Raw genomic sequence first — 7,475 nt, forward strand, 5'->3', positions numbered from 1 at the left:
TTGTTTTATTCCTATCTTATATCGAGTAATCGTTGTATTGCTTGGGTGATTTTATGCCTATAGCTCGCAAGCAGGATTTATGTAAATAAAGAAAATAACTGCAATTAGAACCATAGGCACTTTGAATTGCCAAAACGAATTGACCCGATATGTCACGTGGTAGTCAAAGTAAAAGTGTCTTCAAGTCCGCCCGTGCTAGATTTGTCTGACTGTAACATACTATTAGTTAGTATTACTATTATACTATTAGTATTCTATGGTCTGACACAGTGTTTCGCAACCTTTTTTGGATTGCGGCACCCTACAGAATTTATAAATAGTTCGCGGCACCCTTGCTCGTATTTTAGCTGAGTGCTTAACTAAAACGTTACAATAAACGAGATTTAAACAGCACATTAACTGTGCAACAAGGTTGAAAAAATCTTTTTAATTTTTGCACTTTTATCTTACACAAAACATTTTATCAAGAAGCTTGTCAATAAAGCAAAAAGTGGAATCCTAAAGAACTTGAAATATCTCTCGGCACCCTTGAGCGTTAAAAATGGCACCCTAGATTTCCGCGGCACCCCGGTTGAGAACAACTGATCCTACATCTCTTGCGAATTACGCCACGTTGTATAAAATAAATTCTACTTTATGTATTCTGTCCAAGAAAATCGCCATGGAGCATCACCTAACCAAAATTAACCCGGTTTACCAGGCAGCTTCTTATGGGCTTATTTATGTCAGTCACGCCTTGTGTGTTTTCAGTAGTTTTCCCAGTTTACCTCGACGCCTGTTTTCTGTTAATTTCTCACCCGTTACGTTGCAAATATTTACGGCCGCAAATTGAACGACAGATTTCGTTAACACTTCGAAAAAAACGCCGGTTCCTTCACTCACAAGTGTTTGTGCTTTTATCTCTGTCTTAGCCAGCACACAAACCTTAACAAGTGGATCGCTGTACCCTAAAACGGACTTCTTCCAACAATACTTAGACTTTTTTTTGTACTGTTTTCTGTAATTTTTCGCAACCATGTTTTGTTACATACGTAGCAAAAGGGCAGCCTTTCAAAACAGCAGTTTTAGATATTTTTACGTGCACCAAAAAAACTGGGCAAAATAAAAAAACTGGTCTAAATAATACCAAAATTTTGACCGATGAATTATAAACGACCAAAAAGTTGACAAAAATACTAAAGTTGGCCAAAAAATCTAAAAACGTCCTAAAAGTTGGCCAAAAAATGAAAACTAATTAACAGTTGCCACCCTAAGAACTGAACAAAAAAGACCAAAAAGTCGCCCAAAAATAACAAAAAGACCAAAATTCTTCGTAGGGCACCCGCGGTCTGAAACACTTAACCATGGTGAGGTCTTCGTGTGGTATTTTTGATTAATTACCCGCGACTCAGTAGCGCAGTGGTTCTCAACTGGGGTGCCGAGAGATATTTCAAATTCTTTAGGGTTCTATTTTTTGCTCCATTGGTAAGCTTATTGATACAATTTTTTGTTTACGATTAAAGTGCCAATAATTAAAAACCTTTTTATTTAACCTTGTTACACAGTTAATGTGCTGTTTCAATCTCGTTCATTGTAACGTTATAGTTAAGCAGTCAAAAAAAATACGAGCAAGGGTGCCGCGAACTATTTATAATTTCTGTAGGGTGCCGCAAGCAAAAAAAGGTTGCGAAACACTGAAGTAGCGCACTAACTAATGTGACTAGCCTTTGTTTATGTTTGTATATCGTCAGAGACGCCGGGGCAGGGGGTCTGGGTTCTGTCCTCGCCTTTATCTCTAAGCGGTGTTGTCATCGTGTGACGTTGACGGCCTGTGATATCACAAGCGGGCCCTTGTGACGTAACAGTCTCACCCCGTGACTTGTGTGTAACGCTTGTTTATGAGATATCGGGTGTTTTCTCGAAACTGCGTTTCGTTTATCTTTGGCGGTTTAGCGAATGTTGGAGAATGTTACAGAAATTTGACACAATTTTTGAAACGCAATACTTTTATTTTGTAGAGAATTCATGGCAAGTATGGAGCATTTGGCAACATTTTTATATTGTTTTGGAACCACAGTTTAGTAATTTCGAAATGACTTAAGTCCCTGTTAAGTCATTTGAAAACATTGACTGGAATCATAACAACACTAAAAGCTCCCACATGGAAATACAGTCTCATAATGCCTTAACCAATTTGGTTGCAATTTCACCCTATAACTGAAAACCTTAAAGAACATAGCACATGGATACGATTCGATTGCCTGTTAGACATTGGCGTATGGTTGTTTCTTGACTCGCTCCCTTCTGAGCCTGTGTAGCTCGGTTGGTAGAGCGACGATCCCGGTTTGACCGAGGTCGTGAGTTCGAACCTCACCACAGACTAGTGGTTTTGCTAGCTTTGCCTTGCTTGAACGAAATCTATAATTTATCAACCGATTTGGTTGGCCCTCCTCCCGGTCCACGGTGAAGTTTCCAGGTTATTTTAGCAAAGTTTGACTGAAACAAGTTGACTTAACTCAAAATTGGTCTTACTTTTGAATCCGAATTCTAAAGGATTTAACAGTGGCTTTTTGTGAAACTCCCAACAGCCTTTATCCGTTGGGTAAAACGCGATGTCAAAAAAGCCCCTTTTTTAAGTTTGACCCCTTGTCCAGAACCTAACAGAAAGACGTGACACACACATGCATAAGCACACGAAACTTTAAAAAATCAGTTTGTTTGGATGTTACATGATGAATATATTTGACTCCTAAAAGCATTACAGTATCTTAGACAAATTTCTAATGTTAGATTTTATTTGACTAAGATAGTGATGATGATTTAAGGAGCGAAATATATTTATCATAAAACATCCAAACAAACTGAATTTCGGTTACCTAAGTTTTGTAATTAGTTTAATCTATAGCCTAGAACAGTTGATTTGAGTTTTAAGTAGCATACATCTTGTCTTATATTGTCTTATGTTTTTTCATACTTATGATGCTTTTACAAGCTAAATATATTTATCATGTAACTTCCAAACAAACTGATTTTCTGTTTACGAATATATGTACTTAGTTTAATCTTGAAAAGCCTTGTAGGATCTCTGATACACTCAAACCCACCGTTGCCCAACGTGTAGTTGTGCCAGTCGCTAGCCCAAGCACCCGTCCTCGTCTCTCGGCAGCAAACCGCTTCCAACACTGCTTAGTAGATGCTGGCGGTAATCCCGATGTTGACTGGTCACCACTGTTTGCAGCTCTACTAGCTGGGGCTCGTCTATGCTCGTCTCCGGATGAAAAGTTGGTGTTACTGCTGATTTTTGACCTGGTAAAGTTTGAAAGGTAAGGTAAGGTGTATGTGATGTTATGTCTTTAGGTTACTGTTTCTCAACCCATGGGTCGTGACCATGATTTTACTTGCACTTAGTGCACTACTTTCGAAACGCAATGTCAGTATTTTGTATAAAATGGCATTCATCATTTTAGAAAAATTATTTAAAGTTAACTTAAACTATTTGAAAATTTGAACTTATAATCGTAATCTTATACCCTTTGTTACTTGGGTAGTACTTTTGTAAATGCAAATCTTATTTGTTGGTATTTGTTTCTCTTTTGGTGTTTCACTATCTTAAATGATTAACCTATTTTAAACGATTAAATAAGTCATAAAAATGTTCAGACATGACGTCATAACGTGAAAACAGATACCTCGGGAAAACTACTGTTTCCGAACGTACTATTCGTGCAAAAAAATCAATGCATTCGGCAATGGGCACATTATAGAGATTTGCAACTGCTCGATATAAAATTAATCAGAACGTCTCTCGCCATTTTGTTAATAATTGGCCGATGAAAATCACGCACGAGAATATTAAGTTTATTCTTAGCGAATTTAAAAGTCAAATTTTTGGTGGCAATGATAGAATAAAGTAGAAGTTTGCTTTTCTTGTCACATGTACAATTAATATCGGCAAAGAGCTGCACTTGAATAATTGGTTTATACTGTTAAGTTGCGTATTTTAATTTAATCAGACGGTAAGCAAAAACTGCGCGCTATTTGGTCTATGCCTGAAAAGAATAAAAATGTTCCTTTACAAAAATCCTGGAATTTTTAACTTTTTTTAGCTGCGGACCTTTTCGATTTATTTGTTATCAACCATTTCTTTAAATTTATGTAACGGAAAGTCGTAACAGATTTAGTCAGCCTAACTTGCTCATACCCGTAAGTGCCTTCTAAGCAGTGCTGGTTTTGTCAAAGTTCTTCAAAATTAATATCCCGCATGACCTATCGGTTGTGGCCGACAATATTGTTTTTTAAGGTTTTAGTCGTCAGCCGCTCCATAAAGATTTTTGTTATTTTAGCGGCGAGATTAGTAGCGGCGCTTACCACATCGACCTTTGAGAGAACTTGACTTGAGGCTGTTATTTTTAACTGCATGACGCAATGAGGTCTCCTTCTTTACTGGCAGAATGCCAACAAAATAACACAATGATTTGCCGTTGAAAATATTTACGCCTTTATCAATATTGTGTTTTTTTATTTAGCAATTTTGTGATAAAAGGACGGGGGTCTTTAACCGTGATCACGTAGGCGGTTGGCCCAAGGCGAGGCCTTGCCATTGCACTTCGGCTTGGCTGACCCTTGCGATTACCCCAAATGCGGGTAACTCGGCCGTTTAATTTCTGTTAACGGGGTTTGCGTTCGCGCAACCCCTTAAAAATAAAATAAATATAAAAATAAATGTTAAAAAAAAATTAAATAGGTTTATGAAGATCTGCATAAGCATTTTCTTAACTTACAGCATAAAATTGTGGTACAGTGACCTTCTCATGTTTTGAGTTCATTGTAAGATATATTATTTTGCTATCAATATTGTTGACATTAATGACGCTATTTTTCATTACCAAAACGCTTATAACCCGCGCTTATGTAACTCATGTTCGCGCAATATACGCATGTGCGTATCTGCAGACTTCCATCATCATAAACACGTCACGTGTAATTACAGTGAGCAAAATGTGCGGCAAATTAGAAACGTATGAACAATACGAGTAATTAAAAAAATAGTATTTTTACACTGATGACATGAGGTATTGCCGAATAGTTTGTAAACAGCGAAATGACGATTTTATCGAACATATATATGTTTAAACCTTCACAACAATGAGTGTTAAATTTCCATGCTGAAAACCACAATTACAATTGCGATGTTGATTTTCGTCGTGCGTTTAATTGGGTAAATAATAAAATAAATTTCAAATGCCAATGACTTGATTTAAAGTTGACTGACTCCAATATTGACTTGCCCGGGATTTGCCTTGGGCAACTGATGACTTGGACTGGAACTTGTTTTTAAATGTTTGAAAAAAGACTTGACTTGGACTTAAGTTATTTTAAGAATGACTTGACTGTGAATGAATTTAGTTTTTGAAAAAGACTTGACTTGGACTTAAGGTATTTTGCAAATGACTTGACTTTGACTTAAGGTATTTTGCAAATAAATTGACTTAAACTTAAGGTATTTTGCAAATGACTTGACTGGGACCTAAGGCATTTCAAAAAAAGTTCACAACAATTATAGAACAAAAAACACCGGAACCCACCTTGGAACTTGTCGCTACATGAGAGGGTGTAAATGGAAGGGAGTGGGGGCGGCTTGTCGGTGAAACATACGCATCCTGGGGCTGAAGGGGGTGTAGGGGCTGTCTGCAAACCTGCGTGGGGTTAAAACAAATAACATTAATATTGTCCAGTTTTACATTGTGTATAAAGTGCCTTTGTATTTTAGTTGGGTTTGCCAAATTTTTATTTTCAAGGGTGCATTGAGAAGCAGACGCCTTCGGACTAAACTATACTAAAACGTTTTGCATTTATAGTTAAAATAGGCGACCAATCCAGTTCTGGGGCGGCTGGATCTGCCCCTGACACCAGCAACTACTTTTTCAAGAACGAGCGCATATAAGGAAGGGTTAGCTGGCGGCAATTATGTTTGAAGATGATCCAACACGAGTGTTTTGCATCATGTAATTACATTTTGTCAAAACCACTCCCTTTTTTGGCTACATTACGCACGAATCTGTAATGTAACTTGAAAATGAATTGAAAAGCCAAATATGTCGAGTAAATCAACATCATCTTGATTAAGACGTTTCGATACGAGCTTGTATCATCTTCAGTTCATGTGATAATGATACAAGTGTGTGTCAAAACGACCATTTTGACTTTGCAATTCTTTATCAAATCGTTTTTTAATAATAATTTGCGACAATCTGGCAAAAGTTCGAGAAACTTATACACAAAAATTAATGAAAACAATGTTTTTTATTAAAATATTTGTTAGTGATAGGGAAAGTCGATTTATCACATAATATGTTTTGACAAGCTAGCAAGAGGAATAGCCAAGGGTGTCCTACAAGTTTAATTTATTCTTTATTTTACATATACTAAAATCAAGATAAAAACGAAACGGTTGTTTTACTTAAAAATTAATTTACGAAAAAGGGGCGCGACTTATTTGCCCAGATCTGAACTAACTGCTGTCTTCAAGGGTTTGAATATCTTACCAATAGCAGTGGAGTTTAAAGGTCTAGCTTACCCATAGCTGGCTGGTAAAGGTTGGGCATAAGCGCTTCGTTTTCCGGGGAAATAATGTCGCACTGCTGCAGCAACACTCGCTCGGCGTTCGTGTACATAACCCCGCACTCATCCGACATGTACTGGCGCGGACTAGATGAGAGCTGCGTCTGGTCGTCGAAATCCATCCGGAAAGCGGCTTGGTGCGGAATAAAATAGTTGCTCTCATCCAGTATCATGTGTCCCTGGGCCATTTTGGCCTTCCCGGGTCTCTCACTGGCCTCCAGGGCCTCGGCCCACACCGCCTCGGGCCAACCTGTCCGGCCCTTTTTCTTCTCTAGGGGCTCGTCTGGTTTTCGGGCCGGTGGGCAGTCTCCCCTGACGCTGTTGTAAGATACTTGAGGGTCAGCTTCTAAAAGCTGAAAATAAATATAAGAGGTTATCATAAAGAAAAATCATCTAAATATTTGATGTTTTTTTACAATTACAATTTTGCTTCTTACACTTTTTCCTATTTTAGTAATTATTTTGGAGCATAATGGTTTGAGGTTGTAGTAAGAAGTACAATAACATCAAATCCCATACAGAAGTAGGCAGCATATTGTTAACTTTTCGAATAAATCTTAAGATAATGGCTGGAGGTTTTAGTTAGACATTCACATAACAAGAATATCAAAGCCCATACAGAAGTCGGTATCATTTTGAACGTTTCAAATTATCTTTACTCATTTTAAACATATTAAGAAGCCGTACGTTAACTGCCCTGGTTTAGATGTGTATTTCTCATTGCTTTCTTCTTTTCTGCCGTCTGTCTCAGCAGTAATTTTCACCAAGCTAACTAGATATTTAAAAAAATATGTTTTATGTTGCCTTGATTTTGTAATAATGAATTCAATTAAGGTCAACACAAAATTTATCTTCCGGCCGCGATCTTCAAACTT

The 7,475-nt window shown here is 37.5% G+C and overlaps 1 non-coding gene across 1 annotated transcript; it reads left to right on the forward strand.

The window, feature by feature from the left end:
* The first annotated feature begins 4,512 nt into the window (after nt 1-4,512).
* LOC146134842 (U1 spliceosomal RNA) lies at nt 4,513-4,676 on the forward strand. Its single transcript, XR_014501637.1, has one exon. It is a non-coding gene; the product is annotated as a U1 spliceosomal RNA (small nuclear RNA).
* Nucleotides 4,677-7,475: the final 2,799 nt, after the last annotated feature.

The sequence above is a fragment of the Ascidiella aspersa genome, chromosome 8 (genome assembly GCF_963924565.1).
Source record: "Ascidiella aspersa chromosome 8, kaAscAspe10.2, whole genome shotgun sequence".
Classification (NCBI taxonomy): domain Eukaryota; kingdom Metazoa; phylum Chordata; class Ascidiacea; order Phlebobranchia; family Ascidiidae; genus Ascidiella; species Ascidiella aspersa.